This window comes from Pan troglodytes, chromosome 6, assembly GCF_028858775.2.
Source record: "Pan troglodytes isolate AG18354 chromosome 6, NHGRI_mPanTro3-v2.0_pri, whole genome shotgun sequence".
NCBI classification, from domain to species: Eukaryota; Metazoa; Chordata; class Mammalia; order Primates; family Hominidae; genus Pan; species Pan troglodytes.
In genome coordinates, this window is record NC_072404.2 from 26,886,033 (window position 1) to 26,909,552 (window position 23,520).

Genomic DNA, 23,520 nt, shown 5'->3' on the forward strand with positions numbered 1-23,520 from the left:
GAGACCTCTCTGCAATGGTTTTTGCAACTTTCTGTTAATCTATAATTATTTCAAAATATAAAGTTAAAAATAATAACTATTTTAAAAACAACTTTATTGTTAAAAATAATAACTTCATAAATGTGCTTTTTTTTGGCTTAATGTTTAGTGTTGTGGGGGTGGGGATGAAAGTATAAGAAAGGTATGACACCAACATTGCTTTGCTTTTGCTTTTGCTATATGCAAAGTTTAAACTTTGTCATGAATTATTCAATTGGCAAAAAGGCTAAAATTAAGATCTCAGTCTGGTTGTTTGAGACTTATGGGAAGATTTTGTTTTTCAACTTCTGATGAACTTTAAATATTTAATATTAAAAAACAAGTTTTCCATGTATTCTACTTGCAAAAGTGTTTATTTCAAAATAAGGTGTTAAAATATATGGAAGTAAATATTTTTTAGAGTTATTATTTGATGATTTGGAGTGCCAAGTGTGTGGGTGTTTGCTGTAGCATCCTTTACACATCTCAATATTAATGTTTCAAAACCCAACAGCCATTGCAACCCTGGACCAGAAGGTTTGGGAGTCCATCCAAAGAGATTCTGGTATGAGGTCCTCTAAATCTGGAATTTAAAAAGTGTCCTGGGTGGATTTGGATAAGCAGCTAAGTTTGGAAACTCCTGGACTAGAGGATGCTGAAGTCCCTCTTCTACACATAAAATAACAAGGGGCCCTAGAATCAATTTGTAAGACTTGATTTTGACTCCCACAGATTTTCTCAGGAAGAAATTTTCTATTCTTCTGGGATGGAGTGTGTGCGACCCATCCACTCTTATTTTGTTGTCCTCTCCTGGTCATGTGCGACTTGCCATGACTTATCTTATTTTCCCTTTGTGCACTTACTACTTCCTAGTAATGTGCTGTAATCCTTCCTACAATGTGCTGTAATCCTTATCTGTGTTTCTGTGCTTATTTTCATCATTAAGGAGTGGACTTCTGAGTGAGTCTTTGGAATTCATTAGTTAATGTTTTGATGATTAAACACTTGCATTTCATGACCCAATTCACATCTTTTATTAGGAAGAAAATATATTCTAATTCAAGAGTCTTCACTAATTCTTCAGATTACTCTAGCAGGCAATGATTTTGAATTCTTTCAGATATTGATTGTGTAATTCTAAAGGACTCTTGAGTTGGAGCTACTGGTTGTTTGATTTGGAGCATGGTTGTTTGGATAATGACTTCAGAGGCAGTGGAGAGAGGCCATGACCTGGTCTACTCTTTATTGGAAGATGAGTCAGAGGCTTGTCTTCAGCAATTACAGAAGCCCATAGTGCTCACCTTTTATACTTCATAACCAAGTCTTCCTTCCTCTTTTACTTTATAAGCCCAATATTTGTCCCATTTTGGCTTTCAACTGCCTACCAGTTAATCTTGGTAAGGTCTCAACCTTATCAAGGTAATATCTGCCTATGTTGAATGCATAACTCCGTCCAGGGATGTCTGCATGATAACAGGAGGTTGTTGTGGACTGTTTCCAGGATAGGGAGAGAGAAAGTAACTGCCTTGATTACCACTCCCTCCTTTCCCATTTTTTGCTCTCTTCCTGGGAGGTCAGGGATGTTTGAACCATGGTAACCCCTAGGAAGTGGCCTTTAACATTCTTACATTTATTCCTTTGATAAAAGTGAATATATTTACAGGAGGTATTTTTTCAGAAATGTTGGGAATGACTGAACCCATAGCATGGAATAAGAATTATATTCATTTTCTATACTGTTAACAAAACTGCAATTTTATTCAACAAACTACAAAAGCAATTCATTAGAATGTCCTACAATAGGGTGAAGAATTTAATAGAAACTCCTTAACAGTATGGGTTAGAGAATAGACTTCATTCAAATTCATTCCAGAATCCTCTTTTATCCCATTTTGCAAATCATGCTCGTCATCTTCTGTGCATCCGATACCATTCTTGTTCCATTACAGTTGATTGGAATGTCATTTTCTGATCTCTGCTCCCTAACCCAAACCTTAAAAATAAGTCACAAGTGTGTACCAAGTACTTCTTATGGATGGTCTCATGTAACCCTTAAACAACACAGATGCAGTTTTTTATACATATAATTTATACTTGTATACATTTTATAGATGTTGAGGTACAGAACATTAAGTAATTTACTCAAAGTAACAGAGCTAGAAGAGAAGGAAAGCACTTCATCAGAGTTTTCAATACAAGGGGTGAAAGCTATGATAGAGGTACAAATGCTTTGTAATATCATCATAAGAATGTTCTAACCCTCCACTCTGTAACCTGAGATGTTCAATCATTTTATTAATCAATATAATTTGTAGTGATAAACATCCGGAAGAAGCAATGGCAGCTATATTCATTTCCTATTGCTGCTATAAAAAATCACTGTAAACTTAGTGACTTACCTCAACACAAATTTATTATCTTACAGTTCTGGACCAGGTCAGAAGTCCAAGCTGAGTTTCACTGGCCCAAATTCAAGGTATGAGCAGGGCCCGTTCCCTTCAGAGGCTCTGGGATAGAATCCATTTCCTTGCTTTTTCCAGCTTCTAGAAGTCTCCTGCATTTCTTGGCTCACGCTCCTGCCTCCATCTTCAAAGCCAATAGCATGGCATCAAATTTCTGTCTCTGTTCTCTTTCCTTGTCACATCTCCTTCTCTGACTCTCCTGTTGCTCTCTTTTCTTTAAAAGGGTCCTTGTTATTATATTGGACCCACCCAGATAATCCAAGATATTATCCCTGTCTCCAAATTGTTAAATCAAATCTACAAAGTCCCTTTTGTCATATAAACTAACATATTCACAGATTCTAGGAATTAGAATGTGGGGATCTTATGGGGCGGGGGGCATTATTTTCCCTACCACAGTATCATTGAAAAAACAAAAAACCTAGTTTTTTTATTTTGAGACAGGGTCTTGCTCTGTTGCCCAGGCTGGAATACAGTGGCACAATCTGGGCTCACTGCAACCTCTGCCTCCTGGGTTTAAGCAATTCTCCTGCCTCAGCCTCCCAAGTAGCTGGGACTACAGGCTCATGCCACCACGCCCGGCTAATTTTTGTATTTTTAGTAGAGATGGGGTTTCTCCATGTTGGCCAGGATGGTCTTGATCTCCTGACCTCGTGATCCACCTGCCTTGGCCTCCCAAAGTGCTGGGATTACAGGCATGAGCCACCGCGACCAGCCAAAAAACCTAGCTTTAATGTTACAAGATCTGGTTTCAAAACCTTCCTCTAACACTTATTATGGTATTACCTTGGGTGAGCTATTTAATATGACACCCCCATTTTATCCATCTAAGTGTGTGCTTGTGATCAGAGTGAGACTACTCTGGTGCACCAGGAACGTCTCCCTTACTGGCCAATGTCATATCCCTCCGGGTGCCACCTCATCAACCATTCTCGTGTAAACAGACAGAATTTACCTTTTGCACTCACAATCTCATGATTGTGTATTTCACTTTCCTCCGTTTCCTTGGATATTTGCTTGTTTTGACTTGTTTGGCATGTGCAGCCGTGGTAGTGCTAAGATATTCAATGTTCCTACCTGCTATTCTTTCCTTATGATGTTTCATTCAGTTCCAAACATCAGGATCCAAAGCTGCAAGCTTGTTAAGTGATTACACTCATTTTCTTCATTTACCATGGCGCCAGATTTCTAGCTTCTTTATAAAAACTAGCTCAGTCACATGGCAGGTTCAACTAGAGATTCCAGATGCAGTCATTTTCTCCACCATAAATTATCTCAGCCTTACTCAGAGTTTGACCCATAAAGTTGGCAGAAAATTATTTTTCTTTTGTAACCTGCCCCATTATTGTGGCTTGGACAATAAAAAGATTGGAAAAGGAGCCCAGTGATTTTTATTCTTAATAGACAGGCAGATAACATAGTTTTTTTCCTACACTGAATATTTGCACAGCATGAAAGAAATTTTTCCATCCACTTTTTCTATATCTATTCTACTTCAGAGTCCCAGGCCAGATTTCCAAATGGGACAACAGGTGGAACTCTCATTTTCCTCATGTTCAGGTACTAATTTTAACATCCAATTCTCCTTATAATTATTGAATTTTTATATATTAAGAAAAAACTGGCACTAAGTGTATGTGTTTAAAGGAAAATGACTGACTCATAAATAGAATGATAATTTGATATTTATGAAGTGCCAGCTTTACCTATTAATGAGAATTCTGCAATTATCACTAAACTGTTTTGTGAAATTTTAGAAAATGACAAAAAAAGGGTTACTAAATTTTACAATTAAAAGTCAAGAATGGAAAAATCATTTTGTGTAAATAATTATTTAGATACATATTCCTTTGCATTGATAGAAGTACTGGTATTATGGTCTTTCACTCTCAAACCAAATACCCCGTTCAAATATCAAACTACCAAGCAATGAATATTTATGATGAAGACTACTGCATATAGTAGACGCTCAATTATTTGTGGAATGAGTGAAGTTGTGTAATCAGTTGAAAGACACTTTGAAAGGGAAACAGAGAGACTGGATAAACATTAGCTGGTTTTACATTACCTATGTTAGGGAAATATGAGACTATATAAAGGAAATGACATTAATGCCTTCCCATTTGTTCTGCTTCTTACTGCTGCCTAATAAAATGTGTGAAAACATAGTGGCTAAAAACAACAATAATTATTTATTTTGCTCACAAATCTGCAATTTGGGTAAGAAGAGCTCCTTTTTGCTCAACATGGTATAAAGTGGATGGCTCTGCTAGTGGCTAAAAGACCTATGTTGCAGAGGGCTGCCTTACAAGGCCGGCAAGTTTGTGCTGGCTCTTGGCCCCCACGTGGGCCTCACCCTACAGACTGCCTATGGGCCCTTTGGTCTTCCTCACAACATGAAAGCTGGGTTTGAACCCACACAAAGTAGAAGTTGCTAATTTCTTAAAGCCTGAGCCCGGAAACTCACATAGTGTCGCTTCTTCTGTATTCTAATATTAGGAAGTCACAGAGCTCAGATTCCAAGGGAAAAGACATTCACCTTTAAAAGGAAGGAATTTCACAGAATTTGCAGACATGTTTGAAAACAGCCACACATTGCATTAAAACAAAACTCCAAGCTTCTTTCCTCAGCCTCAAGGTCCTAGGGGTTGGTAAACCTTTTCTGTAAAAGCCATACTGTAAATGTTTTAGGCTTGATGGGCGAAAGGACAATCTCTGTTGCAACTACTCAGCTTTGCCTTATTAGTGAGAAAACAACAATAGATGATACATGAAAAAATGAGCATGTCTATGTTCCAGTAAAATTGTATTTACCAAAGCATATTTCAGGCCAGATTTACCTCACAGTGCCAACCTCTGCTGTGCATGACATGCTTCCTCTTACTTCTCTATTCTCTCCTCTGCTTACTACATTCCAATCATACAGCTTCCTTTGAGTCCCCTAAAAGAAAAAAGTTTGTTTTCTCTTGCAGCCTGTGCACACCCTATTCCCAGTAGCACTTGCTTTAGCCTAAATGTTACTTTCTGAGCAAATTCTTAAATGTCTTATAGATCTCCCCTTGCTATTCTCTATGACAATGTTCTATTGCCTTACTAGCACCTTACATCTTATAATTAACATATGTATTTGGTTTCTTTAGCGTTCCACCAGTATATGAGTGTCTACTGTCATCTAGAAGCAGTCTAGACAGTAGGGTGAAGGTGGCAATCATGGCTTACAAGACTCCTGTGTACATGGGACAAGCATTCTTTTGGGAAAAATAGGCAATAAACAAGGAAGCAAATAAACAAGAAAATATCTGCCTTTTCTTTTTTCCCTCTGTCACCCAGGCTGGAGTGCAGTGACACGATCATGGTTCGCTGCAGCCTTGACCTCCTGGGCTCAAGCTATCCTCCCATGTCAGCCTTCTGATTAGCTGGGACTATAGGCATGCACCATCACACTCAGGTAAGTTATTATTATTATTATTATTATTATTATTATTATTATTATTATTTGTAGAGAGAGGGTCTCCCTGTGTTGCCCAGGCTGGTCTTGAACTCCTGAGCTGAAGCGATCCTCCCGCCTCGGCTTCCCAAAATGCTGAGATTACACACATAAGCTATTGTGCCCTATGGAAATATTTGATACTGCTTAATGCTAACAAGATAATTACACGGGACTGTGTGAGACAGGTCAGGGAAGGCCTCAGTGGAGAAATGCCATTTGCTAAACAAAAAAAAAAAGCACATCAAGAAAATGTCTTGTGCTCCAGACTGTGGGCTAGATGGAATTGTTGCAAAGGGCCTCCAGCCAATAAGCTTTATCCTACGTAAATAATACTCGTGCTTATGTTCTATTTATTTTAAAAATTTATGTAGATGCCACTGTGGTTGATAAAATACAAGTTCATTTACAAAGTGTTATTGAATTGATAACAGCTTGTTGTTTTACTTTAGTAACTAGGGACATAAAGGCATCACTAATATTATTATTATTTGGAAGACTCTGACATACTTTGGGCATTGTAAAGGTATTTTCAAGCTCACAAATATGGGAGCCCTAATGTAAATGTTCATAAATTCTTTATCACTAAAATATACCTGGATTTTTTTTTCAGAACTGAGATGGGAAAAAATGATGTGAAAGAAGCAAGTAATATTTTTTAGAGTAAATGGTTATTCAAGTTGGATGAAGCATGGTGGGAAATTTTCTTAGGTCTTGAGACAAGAGCCCTGGCTCTGAACAAGTCACACCCCCAATTTCTATGTATTTTTTGAATAACATATTATTTTCCTGCTTTGAGCCATGGATACTGGAAAAAGGCAGCTGTAAGATGTTTTAGTGAACATAATACACTGTCACTATAAAAAGTGTTTGCTGTTATAAAACATTGTTTCTCACTTCATTTCACATAATCATAACCCATTAGGCATCTCTGTCTTTGACCTTCAATAAATATCTGAGGACACAAAGAAAGCTACACATGATATAATGGATTTCTCCACTTTCAATTTGTTGAAGAAAAAACTTCTCTTAAGTTCTCTGATTCTCATTTCCATTTCTTTCTTTCTAGTGTGGTTACCCTTTTCAAGTACACACTATTTTTATGTCTGTATCCTAATTCTGTCAGGTTCAATGTAAATGATTACACAAGAGTGGTATTTAACACATGATTTCTTAGCAACTGGCCAAATCACCAGCATTTTGTGGGACTTTTCCTTTTCTTTGGGCATGACACTAGGAAGATCATTCCACAAATGTTTCGACTCGCTTTAAAATAAAAGCCAACTTACTCTCATTCCAAAACTCAGGACCTTTTACTTTTGAACTGACTCTTTTTTCCTTTTTCTGCAAATAATTTTGTTCTCTTTAATATCACAGCTTTTGTTAACATATTTCTTACAGGCTTGATCAGTAGTTTTCAATCAGGGAAAATGTTGCCCTGCAGAAGGCATCTGGTTATCACACCTGGGGAGGTGGAGAGGATACTGGTATCTACAAGGCGGAAGCCGGGATGCTGCTAAGCATCCTGTAACGCTCAGGACAGCCCCCCACAACAAACAATTATCCAGCCCCAAATGTCAATAGTGCCAAGATTGAGAAACCAGAGCTAGATTAAGGTCTTGCCTCCATGTTTTTAACTACATGGATGCTGGCAATAGTTTATAAGCTTTAGAAGCTCAGTGATTAAAATCAGTCCTTAGATTTCCACACAGTGAGGAGCAAATAAGATCAAAGCAAACCAGTAGAGATTGGCTCCCTCACCCTTCTACCACATGGAGGTCAGATACCTGTCCTTGAGCTTGTGAGAAGAAGCCTGAATATCAGGTTTCATATGCTTAACACCCTGTGTCACTAGTGGGGTCACAATAAGGTGACTGAGCCTCTCATCACTTCCTCCAGTAGATGATTAATTATGAAGAAAGGTCTCTGCATGAACTCAAAATTTCAGCTGTCTGCCAAAGCGAGTTGTCTGTGTTCAGGAAACATCTCTTTCAATTCAAGCCACCAAAAACTGATTATGCTTAACCTACATATGCTCTTTGCAGAGCCAGCCTTCCCAGGCAGATAAAAGCCATGAAATTTCATAAGCATTGTAGAGTGCTAAAAATTTGGATGGCAAATGCACAAATACTGCCATCAATATCCTCAGGCTTAGAGCTGCTATTAACATCAGGCGTACATACTATGACTTTATTTCCTAAACTACATAGATAGTGCTTAAATGTATGGATTTATTATCACATTTGGCATATTTTATTTATAGCATAAGAAAGGTGAAACATTCTGCAGCATTGCATGTTAAGATTAGGATTTATTGTACAGGAATCCTTGAACAATTTTATCAAAGGCCCATTTCTAAGTGGTGTTTTTCTGCAATAAATCATACAGCAAGAATCTATCAGTGGACACTAGGAAGAGATAAATGAGTGTAGAGGAAAGAGGGTCATCACAGATTTTTTTCTGTATCATGACCTGTCATTGGCAGAAATCCATTTATTATGGTTCACAGATGATTTTTTTACTTACTCACTGTGTTTTCTGTTCGGGTGTTAGCTAAGATAAAATGAAAACTGGGCCAAATGTAAGCTATCAAAATCCATGAAGACAGACATAACTTAAAGATCATGAGATACCAAAAGTATCCATTTTTTTCTCCTTTCATGTAGCTGTAAATTTTTTTGAGATGTCTTTTTAAAATGTAAATATTTTAATTTTTAAAGTAACCCGTTTCACTCAAGTGGGTTAGAATACAAGTAATAGAAAATTCTGTTGCAGACTAGAACTTTGCCCCAGAATGTTGTTTTAGCAGAAAAGCAGAAACGGTATCTAATAGTTGTCAAGTAGTTGTCAAGCACCCCCTTAGTGAGTTTTCTGTCCTTCTCTTACATCCTTTCTCATTTAATCTGTAATCAGGACCCTATAATTTGGAACAAGACCAGGTACATGAAGAAATGAATGCTAAATGCCAGGCTAAATGCAAGAATAATTTTTAGGAAGTTGTTACTACTATTATAATTGAATTTACAATTTACATTTGATTGAAAGAATTCGTTAAAATGTAGCATTTCAAGTTTCTTCTTTATTATATTTATTTTTGTACTACCTTTCCCTCTACAAGTTGTCTAGGCAAAGAAAATACTTGTAAAATGAGTTTCTGGCTTCTTAAAATGACACACTAACAAGTATACATTGAGTGAATGCTGTATTTCCACAAACATTTTCAAAACAGGGTTTTTTTTGAAGAGAAGGCTTGCAGGGGAATGGGGTGGTGCCCATCTCTGCACACTCTGGGATAGGGATCCATCAGCTTGAGATAATACATCATGACACCCTAGAGAGTCACTCTCCCTCCACAGCCCTTCACAATACAGCCCCAAATGGACACTTGCTTTAAACATAATATGGATGAGCAATAGAGAAAATACAGATGGACAATTGCTTTTCTAGTGTGTGACCCACAGCAGGTCCCAGCTCCTTTATTTCAAGAAATCCAGAGCAATTGATGTTCCCAACTTACCTCCTCCTTCCTGGGCAGGTGAGGACACCCCTCCATCTAGGAGCATGTAAGCCTGAATAACAACCCTTAATCCACAGAAAGGAGCCAACAGTAAAACTGAAGTGAATGATCCCTTCCTCTAATTTATCAAATACAGTCAGCCTGTCTACAATACTTGATTGGGAGAAATTGCATCAGTGTTTTTGGTCATGGGTAAAGCATCAGGGACTAGATGAGGCAAGTAAGGTAATTGCCTGGGGTGCAAAATTTAAGGGGAAATGAGGAAGGTGCCCCAAAACTCAGTGATCAGAATAAATAATATTTTAATGATATTTTTAAAACTTAAAATTACTGCAAAAACTTCATGATGAGGAAAATATCAACATTTTAAATAAAAACAAGATTGATATTACTGATTTTGTTGTTCTAGAGTGGCTCAGCATGGAACTGCCCAGTATACCCTGAAATAAGTGGAAGAGAAAGTTAAAGGGAGCCTATCGCTATCTTTGTAACTTCGGTGGTTCTATTTGGGTACGCTGAACACCTTCTGGAAGCAGAAATCTATCATGTGTTGTCCATGCTGTGAAAATTGTGCTTGGGAGCAACACATTGGAGCTGATGGTGGTAGTTGACTCACAGGGTGTAGTCCTGGTCTGCCACTCACAGTTGTGTGACCTTGGGCAAGTCATTTGACTTTTCTCATGTCGCTTTCCTTTCTCAAGTCAACATCCTTAAAAGGATGTTGGAGAAAAATAAACATTTTAAGATATTTCTGGAACCTGCCCATATCAACAAGAGACTTGGATGGATTAAAATGGATGATTTGGGTGTTGAATTGAGTATTTATTCAAGGTTAACCTGAATTATTAATTATTTTGTTTATTCTCCAAATAACATTTCATTAGGTCACCTTTTACCTCTTTAATCTGAGTACCAGAGAGGCCCTGACTTCAACTCCAAGGGTTGGTGGTAAATTCTATTTCATTCCCTGCCAAGATTATATCTGTTTTGAGGATTCATAAAAGACTTAAGAGTTTATTAATCCTCTGCTTTTAATTAACGTTTTGTTTGTTTTAGTTTTTTGTTTGTTTTTGAGACAGGGTCTTGCTTTTTTACCCAGGCTGGAGTGCAATGGCTCAATCACAGCTCACTGTTACCTCAAATTCCTGATCTCAAGGTATCCTCCTGCCTCAGCCTCCTAAGTGACTGGGACTACAGGTGCATACCATTATCCCAGCTTATTTGGGCTCTTAAAATGTGTGATCTTACATGACTCACTCCTTTCCAGCTAAACAGTCCATTCTTGTGGGGATCCAGATAGAACTAAAACTGGACAATGGGATCAGAGACATAGGTCATTGCTAGTCAATTTTGGAGTGAAGTCCATTAAAAAGAAGATTTATGAAGAAAGTGGTTTTGCATCACACAATCATCTCAGAGTTTTCTAATTGGCTATGTTAATCAGATTTTACCCTGATATTAGTAACTTGAAATTTCATTTCAATCCTTTGCCCAATAATTATTCCATCTTTTCCTTTATAGAATCTTGAACACTCATTTTTGTTTAAATGTTAGCCAATATCTTGAAAGTACTGTGCCCAGTTTTTTTTGTAATAATGGAGTATTTCATAAAGGAGTAATTATAAATCATAAATGACAGAAAGCAGAAATATTTTATTCTTTTTTATTTGAGCTAGGAAAATTTGAACTATCAGACCAAATAATCCCACTTAAGGCCTCTGTTGTACTGAAATCATAAAGAAAGTCTGATTGCATGGTATGTGTGAGAGAGAGAGAGATCACACATGGGCGTATAGAAATCTGAACTTAACTTTTCTCTTGCTTCTCCAGTGACAACTGGTCCCCATCTACCTGCTCTGTAAACCTTATTATCAGCAAAGAAGTATACAAAGCCTTCACTCTCCTCTGAAAAGCAAGTTAAGGTTACCCTGGGGCTGATAGTACATGTGGTGTTTGATTGTAAGCCCAATGGGGAGAATTTAAATACTTAACCATTTAAGATAACTTAGATCAATTGTTATAAGGTGAGTGACTGATGGAAACAGAGGAGAAGACTGACTGGACTCTTAACCCATTGCAGGGTGTAAATTAAAGGCTGTCTTTGGACATTTTAACTTAGTCCAGACATTGTACACAATTATTGTCTCAACAGGATAGAAGAATAAAAGGAGCTGGCTTCCTTTGCCACAGGTTTTTTCCTACCTTCCCTGACATCTCTGAGGGTGGGGAGGCGGGAGGCAGAGAAAAACAGAGAGACAGAGAGAGAGACAGAGACAGAGACAGAGAGACAGACAGAGAGAGAGAGAGAGAGAGAGAGGAAGAGAGAGATGCATGTTACTTTATTAGTTTGGAGAATTAACCTGAAAAGGAATGTGAGTCACATGTTTGTTTAAAGCACCCCTATGTTAATTGATCAGAAATCTTCAGCTGGCAATAAAACATTACGAATTTAGAGGCAGAAAAATAAAGTTCCCTTTGTTACCAGAAAAATAAAGTTGTATCTGGGAAGGTGACAATAACAAAAACAAACAAAAAAAAGCTTTTCGGAAATGATGGTTTGATCATTCTCACCTAAGAGTTGTTGTTAAGATAAACAAAATTACAAGCCAAAGAGATGTTGACATTATCTTGTTATATTTTCAGCTTTTGGGGCTGCCTTCTTGGGCTGATGTTTAAAGGATTAGAATGAAGCTTAGCTTCTGTGTGTTTTTGAAACTTCCCACAGATCAGCCTCTGAGAAAAAATGCACTGGTGTATCATGTTTCTAACACTTAAAGATCTAATTGGGATATTGTTCTGTACATGCTGTTAGACACTGTAGTGACAAGAAGAGTCCTAGCCCACATTGGCCAGGAGCCAATACATACCTTCTCTGAACAAAGTGCAGGATAATTAAAGAGCAACTACCGAGAGAGCACCGCAGAGCCTGCACAAAAATAGCCATCAATAAAGTGCTGGAGAGCTAGCTCCTTGGGAACGTTGAGCGCTCCTTCCTACATTCACTTTGCTTTTCAAATACAGTTCCTCAGAGCTATTTTTTTCCTCACTTTTTGAGTATTTTATAAGTAATTCTAAATTTTTTTAAAAATTAAATATCTCCATCTATTATCTATGCAAAATTACCTGAAGAGCACCGTTAGGAGATTCAAAGTATATTTCATAAAATTTAAGGGAACCAAGGCATTTAGAAGCTTCATTTCAATTACAAATCGGTAACTAAGAACTAAATAAAATACACAGGGTATTTTTACGTCAGTCACAATTCCTATTCAAACAACCTATTTAAATGTGCACAGGCCTTTCAGGCAGAGCCACTCAAATGCCCTTGCATAGCAGGTTCTGCAAGTAAATCAGGAAAGCGTTAGGATTGTATAAAACCGCAACATGACCCCGGTAGGCTCGATTACCTTTCCAGCATAACCATTTAAAAAATTGTTTTTCCATTCTTTTTAAAAACAAAACAAAGCAAAACAATTTTGTACAAATCATGAAGCATTGAGAACCTCTGAGTAGCTGGTTCTTACAGTGACCCTAAAGGATTTACACCAGAACTTCCCAACACCACTAAAGGGAACAATGCATATAAATCCCTTCCGCAGTGATGGGGAAATGGGATCCTTAGAAAGCTCCTTCTCTATTCAATGAAACCTGCCAATTTTTTACTCTTAAAATACGATTCCATCCACAGGGCAACTTCAAAATGGTTTCTCCACATTTCTTTAGATCCTGTGTAAATCGAGCGCTGTTCGGCAGATACCCTGTATAAATCATCCATATTTTAGCCCCTCTCTTTTTATAGAATGCATTTGCAAGATCAATTTTTGATTCTGCAGAGCTCCCTTTAACAGCTTAAACTAAAGATGGCTTCCTTTTTTATGTTGGTTTGCCTTTTTCTAAGTAACCCTCAGAAAACACAATGATAGTCTAAGCTCAGCGCACAATTGTCTGGCGAGGTCAAATGGAGAGTTATAACAGACAGGCGTCTATTTATTTATACATGTTGCTGTGTGCTGAGGAGTTAGCCTCAACACATTCAAGTTTTTAAATCATAGAACTTGCTTTCAAATCAACTTCCTCAGGACAGCTGAAGGATTCAAGTCAATAGATAGTCTGATTTTTTTTTAATTAAATCTCTATAGGGTCATTTAATGATATTGTTAGGATGCTTGATGCAGCCCCCAGGTAGAAGACTGTCTGCAAAGCATAAAGAATGAGCTGCTCTCCTTCTGCCACAGCCTGTGCTGATTTACAACCACTTTGTGTTTGATGTTGGACAGGATAATTTCATCAGTCTCCAACCCTTGTGATCACGTCCCAAAATGACTCGTCAGGTGAAGCCCCAGCAGAAGATTGCTTGTCACCTGTAGGAAGTAGCTGTCTGTTCTGAGTACTCTTTCCTCATAAATGTAATCATCTGTTAGTTATTCATTGAGCTATACCTCATGGGCTCGATGGAGTGGTGAGGGCAAGGGACCAACTCTTCACTGGGAAAATGCTTAGAAACAACGTTGATGCTTGTTTTGTTTTTCTTTCTTCTCTTTCTCATCTTTTTCTCACACAGGAGGAAGAAATATGCATCTGGGTTCATTTTTGAAGGTTACTATGGAAAACATCCATTTAAGTACATTTAAGAATTTTTTTTAATTAAAAAAATTTCACAGTTGAGGAAATGGACTTAAAGATGGTGGGTAATTTGCCAAAAGTCACATAGCTCGTCAGGTTTGCCTCCTTTTTTCATGAGGACTGTTGATGTTTTATTGAAACCCAGTCAGTCTTCATGGTGTTCCTATGTGTTAAGCCTAAGCTCCAGGAATTCTCACTAACTTGTGAGGAAATGTTTACACCAATGGCTGGCTGAACTTTGTTGTTATGACTCATTTCCCATTGGTGAAGATACAATTTATTTATCCTGTTGGAATGGATGTGTCTATCTTATGCATATCCCAGATTTGTTTCTGAGAGGCACACAACACATTTGATTTCACAGTTTCACAGCTAGAGAGGAATTTGCCTCAGAATAAATTGTATCTTGAATCTCACCAAAATCTCATTTAGATAATATTTAGATAAGACTTTGTACTTTAGATTTTTGAGTTGATGCTGGAACAGGCGAAGACTTTTGGAGCTGTTTGGATAGAAGGAATGTATTTTGCATGTGAGAAGTACATAAATTTGGGGATATCAGGGGTGGAATGCTATAGACTGAATGTTTGTGTCCTCCCAAAATTCATATGTTGAAATCCTAGCCCCCAATCTGAGGATACTAGGAGGTAGGGCCTCTGGGAGGTACATCATAAGAATAGAGCCCTCATGAATAGTATTAATATTCTTATAAAAGAGACTCCAGAAAATTTCATGATCCCTTCTGCCATGTGAGGACTCAATGAGGTGACTTCTATCTATGAACTTGGAATCAGGCACTCACCAGACACTGAATCTGCTGGCACCTTGACCTTGGACTTTCCAGCCTCCAGAACTTTGGGAAATAAATTTCTGTTATTTATGAGCCACCCAGTCTTTGCTATTCTTTCGTAGCAGCCTAACTAGTCTAAGACAAAGCATTAAGAAAATAAAACCTATTATAGGTTTTGTTTTGCTTTTTAAATAATTTTTAATTGTTAATAAATATATGTAAATAATAATGGCTACAAAGCATTTAAGGTATGCTGGGTACGTATCTTAAGCATTTTATGTATATTATCCACTTAGCCTTCATTTATTCTCATGAGGTAAGTTCTAGTATCTTTATTTTACAGGCAAAGAAATAAACTTAGAGATGGTAATTTGCCAAATGTCAAATAGTTCATCATATCTGCATGATTTTCTTTATTTCTAACTAATTAGCAACAAATCATTACTTCCATCAGGTGACACAGTTGCCTCTCTTACACTTTTAAGCTTAATCTAGAATGAAATAATTTACACTATGTATTTAGGCATCATGGTTAATCTAATACAATTCTCAGCTAGCTACTTCATTCATTCATTCATTCATTCATTAATCTAACATCTATTAAGCATTTTCTGTGTGTCAGGCACTAGGGATACAGAGGTGAACAAATTAAATACAGCCCTTGCCCTTGGTAGAGTGGAGGACTCACCTGAATGTGCAAGTCATAATATAAATTATGCAAATGATTGTTTGATCATTGCCTATAGGGGCCTCAAAGAAGAAATCAAGGGGCAATGAGCGTGTTTAGTTAGCGTGGCTGAAGCAAATCTCCAGAGGATGGGTCTCCTAAGTTGGGCCATAGAGGATGTCTATCTCTCCAAATGACACAGGGCCTCTCAGGGACCCAGCATGCAGCAGATATATTCACCCAACAGATTCATTGTCCCAAATCACTGCACAATTTCTCTTCTCCCTATCTTAGAATGATTTGGCAGAGAGGCTTCTGGGACCTCAACAGTGTAGTTGCCTTGGTATCTTAGTAAGGGAGAAGAGCAGAACTTGAGAGGGACAGTGAGCTTAGGGTTGTGCTCAGCAATCCCAACCTGGATGTTGAGGGTGGGTGGACATGAACTCAAGCTTTACTTGGATCAGTCAGTCTTTTTATCTTAGGGGTGGTAAATGGGACACAGGTACAGGAGATTCAGAGCAGTGGCCATGCTTGAAGTTAGGATTCTTCGTAGGTTTGAAGCAAGATATTAAATAGTCTGGTAGGTCCCCATAAGTTCTCATCCAGTTGATTCAGGGTCCTGAGAAGCATTCTAGGTCGAGGCACAGTCCCAGGAGCAGATCTGCAGAGTATTCAAGATATAGTCGGAATCTTATTAGTTGTCTTGAGGTGGATTAGATCAGGGCCTGGGAAGGGGCTAAGCCTGCAGTTTAGAAGCTGCAGTGAGAAGACCTAGGCATGTCACGTTCCAGAGCTATTATCTATTCCCGTGCTTAAAATAAACTGTGCCAATGCATGTAGGTTGATCCTTCTGCCCTGATGTGCTTGACCAGAGCATTCTTTCCATCCCTAGTTTTGTATTAATAATTGAATTCCCAGAGCACAAATTTGCTTTCCAGATATCACCAAATACGTCTTCATCAAGGACCCCAGTACTGCAGGCCCTTTGTTGGCACTTTGCCCAAACTCATCTACAAAAATTAAAAGGCGTCTGCGCCTCATCATTGAGGTATGTTGATATTCTCTGGAGGAAGAAAAGACTTTTCTGCATAAAGCAATATAAGGCAAGGTATTAGTAGGTTTTCTGCTGCTATAATAGAATACCAGTTTTATTTGGCTCATGGTGCTGGAGGCTTGGGAAGTCCAAGAGCGTGGCATCAGCATCTGACAGGGCCATCCCACGGAGGAAGGGAAAGCAGGCACATGAGACAGGGAAAATGGGCCTGAATTCCCAAGATATCTAACCCATTCCCTCCACAGTGGCATTAGCCCACTTATGAGGGCAGAGCCCTCAATACCTAATCACCTCTTGAAAGTCCCACCTCTTCATTGTCATAATGGCAATTAAATTTCAACATGAATTTTGGAGGGGACATTCAAACCGTAGCAGGTAATAAATGCAGTTAATAACTTTAATGAAGTAAAAGTGACATGTAACTTATTAGCCAGGGTTCTCCAGAATCAACAGGGCGTGTGTATGTGCATGCCTGTGTGTGTGTGTGAGAGAGAGAGAGAGAGAGAGGTTTATATTAAGAAATTTGCTCATTTGCTCACAGAATTGTAGGGGCTTGAAAGTCCTATAGGTAACCTATAGTTTATTCCAGTTCATGTAACTCATACTTCCCAAATTCCCATTTCCTTTTTTTTTTTTTCTTGTTAAAACATGTCCTTTTTTTTTTTTTTTTTTTTTTTTTTTTGCAAGAAAGGATCTTTCTCCCAGGCAGGAGACTTAACAAATAGCAAAGCAATGACATTTAGACATAGTAGGTTTTCAATAATTTTTGTTAATATATAATAAATGCACATATTTTTGGAATACATGTGATAATTTGATACATTCACATAAAGCATAAAGATCAAATCAGGGTAATAGGGATATCCATTATCTTAAATATTTATCTCAATAATATTTAATTTAAAAATGAATGAATGGATGAATGAAACAAAAGATCCACCTTCTCTTAAGTATAATACAGAGCAGGAATTGGAAGGCTGATGTTCTGTTCTGTAATACACAGACTGAATAAATAGAAAGTCCCTCTGTTATGGAAGTCTCATGAATGTGAGAATAAATTTATCTTTCTGCCAGCTAGGATAGGGCTATTATCCAGACTATGCCTTCCTGGCAGAGCCTATTCAACATCTACATAGAGTCATTGGTGTTCAAAAGAAAAGGGATTGACCCTTTAAAAAGTACACCATAAAAAATAGACTGGTTGGCTATGGAGCTGCCTGCAAAAGGCTACAATTATAGTGCTGGATAAATAATACCTTATACTATAGGGGTGGGGGTGAGGGTAAGGGCAGACAATGGGGAGAGGACAAACAATGGAAGAAGCAAGAAAAAAGTCTTGTTTTATAAACCAGGATAGCAAAATGGAAGGTGAAGACAAGAAGGGACATGGCACTCCTTCCCAAAAGGTCAATTTACTAAAAAAAAAAATGTATATAGAATTGGTAGAGCTATAGGAAAATCTTTTTATATTAAAACAATTATACCTATATTATCATAGAATATAATATTTATATAAATTGTTGAGCAAAATATTAGTTTTCTAGAAAATTGTGACTGTGATGAATGTTGTTCCAAGGTACTAAAAAGCTACTGGTTGAGTGCTGCGTGAAGTGGTATCTCATCCAAGCCCCATAAGGAATTTATGAGGTGGAAATTCTTATTGTCTTTTTGAGAATGAGGCAGCCAAGGCACAGGACAGTTCATTAACTTGCCCCTGCTTAGGTAGCTGGTAAGTGGAGGGCCCAGCCCAGACTTTCTAATCCAAAGCCCAGGCTCTTAACAACCTCCTTATCCTAGTCCTCATTCCCAGACCGCGGTTGCCCCATTCTAATCTTCCACCATCAAGGGTGCTCTACTAGAAGAGATGGAAGAGAATCTAAATTTGATCACCTCACCAGAATCTTAATGACTCCACTAATTGGAGCTGATTAGTCAGGAAATGTTAGGAGTCAGACACAAGTAAGCCACTGGGGAAAGAGATGGCTTTGTTTGGTTTTCCTTTCTAAGCTTGTAGAAGAAAACCTAAACACATGTAAAAAGGAACTGACAATTTCAAGATTGATGTGCTTTTTCTTGTTAAGGCTAAATATCAAAAACTTTAAAAATAACTAAAAAGCAAACAGCAATAACCTTTTAAGTGCTGTGATTCTGAAATATGAGTAGAAACCAGGGTTTGTTTGTTTGTTTGTTTTTCCTAAGTAAGGGAGTTATGATATAATTGCAAAATATAATGTAAGAGTAATGAGAAAAAGAACCTTTTTGACTTGCCCACTCCTGCACCTCCAAGACCTGGAGCAATGATAGGTACATAGTAGTTGTTCAATAAATATTTGTTAAATGAATGAATGGTAATAAAATTAGGAATTAAATCATTGAAATGGTGCACTCTGGCCTGTGCATGATGTTTTGTTTCTTCTGAATATTACTAGTATGGTATTTGTTGTTCAAGAAATGGACAGTTATTTAAGTCATTTATTTAAAAGTTGTTATTTTATTTTTAAGAGACAGGGTCTTGCTTTGTTGCCAGGCTCTGGAGTGCAGTGGCATGATCATAGCTCACGGCAGCCTTGAACTCCTGGGCTCGAGCAATCCTTCCATGTAGCTGAGACTATGGCACGTGCGACTGTGCCTACCTTAAAAGTATACTTTTAAATACTTGGCCTTACTTGATGGCTGTTACCTGATAATGACCTTACAAACCTATGGGCAAGAAAGAGCCTTAGGTGATTGACTTTGGCAAATTTAACCTATTTCGGTGAAAGAGCCACACTATACAGAACAAAAGTCCCAAATTTAACACATCTTCTCCAGTGTGGCATATTATTTAAAAGGTAAAAATTATATCCTCTTAATTTGCATTTATTCAAATATTAATAAAGTTGAACATGTTACCATATGTGCACTAGCTTTGTTTTTTCTTTTGTTCTTTAATTTTCCTAGATTACCTGTCAGGGGCTTGGTGTTCTTATCAATGTGTATGAGCTCTTTAATATTTTTTGTGCAATGTTTTTTGTATATATACTTCCCCAATCTACTGCTTGCCTTTAGAGCAATGTCTTTTAAAACAGAAAATTCTCAAAATGACAGTATCAAATCTACAAGAGAGGCAAAGAGTACCATAAGGAATATGTAGAATATTAGCAATTCCAAGATAAAATTTTCTTAACAATTTTTTTTACTTACCTAAATTCCCAAAGTCATTTGCTATAGTAATTCGTCAGTCACAATTGCAGAATAAATCACAACCGTGATACATTCTGCTGTAATGAAAATGGTAGTGACTGCTTATTACAAAAGAAGGTGTGTTTTAGAACAAATTTAGTCATTGGCATACATCTAAATATTTTGGAATTTCTCTAATATTCATGTCATTAGAACAAAGGAAGCTCAGTTTACTTGTATAAAATGGTAACCTGCTCTTAAATGGAATTGGATTGCTAATATGCTTAAGGAATCTGTAAAGTGATTTGGGGAGCAAGGCAGCCCATTAGCATGCCACCCCTCATAGACCAAATGCCTTTCATTTAAACTGAGGCAGTGACCCCTCCCAAGAGAGCAATGGCACTTTCTCCAATTCATTAATCTCATAGGATTTGGTGGGCAGCTTCTAATATACAACCATGTCCTTCCCAAACAATGAGTGCAAACTTTATAGAAACTTAACCATGTGGATTTTATTTCCCTGGTCTTAACTGCAGCAGCACTGAGGTGAAGAACAGCAGGATAAAAGAAAATCCTGTGTCCAGCTCAGTGTATCAACGTCAGGAAAGAGGACAGCAAAGGTAAACTGGGAAAGGCAACAGGCCTGTACATCAGACCAAGGGCTTCATTCACGCACTTCATGTGGTGAGGTCATTCTGTCGCAGCAGGCAGGTGACTTTTCAGTCTCTGACTGATGACACTATGGAATGAGTCTCTGAATGATTATGGAAAGAGTGATGTATGTTTCACATTTAAGGCCAACTCCTAGATCACACCTCCACATCAACAGCTGGTTGTTAAGCGCCCTGTATATACAAGGTGCTGCGTCATCAAAGTGTAAAGAAAGACTAACTGGAGTCATGGCATAGAATTACCTCAGGATGTTGCAGACTATAAAACTTACTGGAATTTTTTTTCCATATGGACCCAAATATGCCTTTGTGTGATTTGATGTTTTTCACTTTCTAGTATGAGAACACAAAGTAAATTACTTTCAATTACTGTGTTCTGAAGCATTAAAAATTGGTACTTCTGTCACCAAAGACAGCAATAAAACTGGGGGAGAATGGCACAGGCATAAATAATTTCCACTTATTTATGTTCATTAGAAATTGCCAAGTAGATTCATTTACTCAAAAAGTATCCCCAAGTTGGGAGGTGTCATGTTCCACTAAGAGGAAATGTTTCTTATGACCAAATTAAAACACACAACTCTGGGAAAAAAGGTTTATTTTAGATGTTGTGATAACTGAGTCCCAGCCATAATGCTCCAAGTGGGCACCAGTAATGAGGGTTTCCTTTAATAAGGTTGTTTTTCTTTAACAAAACCGTATGAAATGAAATAGAAAGAAAAAGTAATGTTTGTGTCAATGAAACAGGCTTTTATGGCATCACAGCCAATGAAGATGAGCACAGACAAAGTAGAGGGGCTGGCATCAGGGAGCATCTAAGTGCAGCCCTAGAAGGCAGAGCTTTGGCACAAGCCACATTGAGTACTCCAGAATTGCCTTCTGTACTCGTGGCAAAGATAACCTACCTCTTCCCACTCCTTTTGGAAAGCTTGTGGCTCCTCTGAAGCATGGCAAGTGTCCCAGCCTTCCCTGGATGAAGACAGGTTGGTCCACTGGGAAATGGCTGCTGCTGATAATGCAGGTATGAACCTCTGCAAGACAGAGAAAAGACAGTCTTTGCAAAATAGACCAAATGTTAAGAGTTCATGGGAAAACACTTAAAATAAAACGATGATCCCTTTCTAAACAATTATAACTTACATGCAGAGAAGAAAGTAACTTGGACACTCCTTCCATCTACCACAAAAGGAGATGTAGGGCCTTCTTTACTCTTTAATAAAGCACCATTGTTTTTTCATGATTTTGCTTTATAGGGCTTAAATTAAAGGGAAACTACACTATGGAGAGGCAACTCTTTTCTTTTAAAGCTTTTATAGCACCTATACTGGCAAACTCCCTTGTGGGTCAGTGCTTGTTCTGAGATGACTTTTTTTTAAACTAAAAATGTTTCAAATCATTATCATGAAAAAACAACTACAGGGCAAGAAGTAAACTACTGGCTGGGCTTGATGGCTCACACTTGTAATCCCAGCACTTTGGAAGGCTAAGGCAGGTGGATCGCCTGAGGTCGGAGTTTGAGACCAGCCTGGCCAACATGGTGAAACCTCGTCTCTACTAAAAATACAAAAAATTAGCCGGGCATGCTGGCGGTTGCCTGTAATCTCAGCTACTCAGGAGGCTGAGGCAGGAGAATCGCTTGAACCCCAGAAGCGGAGGGTGCAGTGAGCCGAGATCTCACCATTGCACTCCAGCCTGGGCAACAAGAGCAAAATTCCGTCTCAAAAAAAAAAAAAAGAAGTAAACTACCATAATGCCATATAATTTTACATAAAGAATATCCCAGAAATCTTAGTGCAATCCCCTAAGACAATCAATACATGTCTTGAATTAACTTCTCTTTTAAGCGCCCAGAACATGCTAGATATGTACCATCCTTGGGCAAAGAGAGAACATGATCACTCAAATTCTCTTGCATCATGCTGGAAGTTGGCCTATCCCCAAAGCTTGAAGGTCTGGTAGGCCCTGTGGTTCTACTGACTCTGGAATAGAGAAACTTTTAAGTCAAATGTTGCCTTCTTTGGTAAGGATTGTAACCTGGTATTTTCAGTTATTTCATTAAGTTTACCACATAATTATAATTGAAGAAAACATAGAGTTCATTTTTAACCCATTATTACAAAATTCTTCACTTCAAAAGTTGTTATTAGAAAAGAAAAATTAGCCTTTTAACAAAAACGAACTTTGAAAAGCATTATCGACATATAGAACAGACACATGACTTTTAAACTTACTTTGTTATATAGGAAAGACAAATGAGACCTTAATCTTTTAAGAAATGCCTCTGAGTATCTCCATCTTCATTTCCATGAAATTTCATAAGGACAGCAGTAATAATATAATGTTGGCTCTGAGCCACTGTTTCAGCAATGTGTGAGCTGTTTATTTTTTCTCTTTGTTTTTTTTTTTTGGTGACAAGAAGTGTATTAAATGCAAAAAATAATCATATTAATCAATTTTTTAGCTGCATAAAAATGTGAGTTCATTAGAATTAGGGTTTTTTTTGTTTTTTGTTTTTTTGGTATACAGGCTATTTATTAACAGACAAGGCCTACAGACTTATTTCTTCTTAGTCACACCAACATGGCCACGGCAGCCAGTGGTCTTGGTGTGCTGGCCTTGGACACAAAGGCCCCAGAAGTGGCGCAGCCCTTTATGAACCTGAATCTTCTTCAGTCGCTCCAAGTCCTCATGGAGCTTGTTGTCCAGACCATTGGCTAGGACCTGGCTATATTTTCCATCCTTTACATCCTTCTGTCTGTTCAAGGACCAGTCTGGGATCTTGAACTGGCATGGATTCTGCAAAATGGTGATCACACGTTCCACCATATCCTCAGTGAGTTCTCCTGCCCTCTTGGTGAAGTCAATGTCTGCTTTCCTCAACACCACATGAGCGTATCTTCAACTCACATCTTTAATGGCAGTGATGGCAAAGGCTATTTTCCAGTGCCCATCGATGTTGGTATCAAGTACTCACAAAATATGCTGGAACTTTTCAGGGATCACTGGAGACATGGTGGCAGCACAAGCAGAGGCAGGCAGGCCTCCTGTGGAAGACAGGATTAGTTTATC

At 38.0% G+C, this 23,520-nt stretch overlaps 1 pseudogene; it reads right to left on the bottom strand.

Moving 5' to 3' along the window:
• Positions 1-23,007: 23,007 nt before the first annotated feature.
• Positions 23,008-23,463, bottom strand: LOC472303 (small ribosomal subunit protein uS13-like; annotated as a pseudogene).
• Positions 23,464-23,520: the final 57 nt, after the last annotated feature.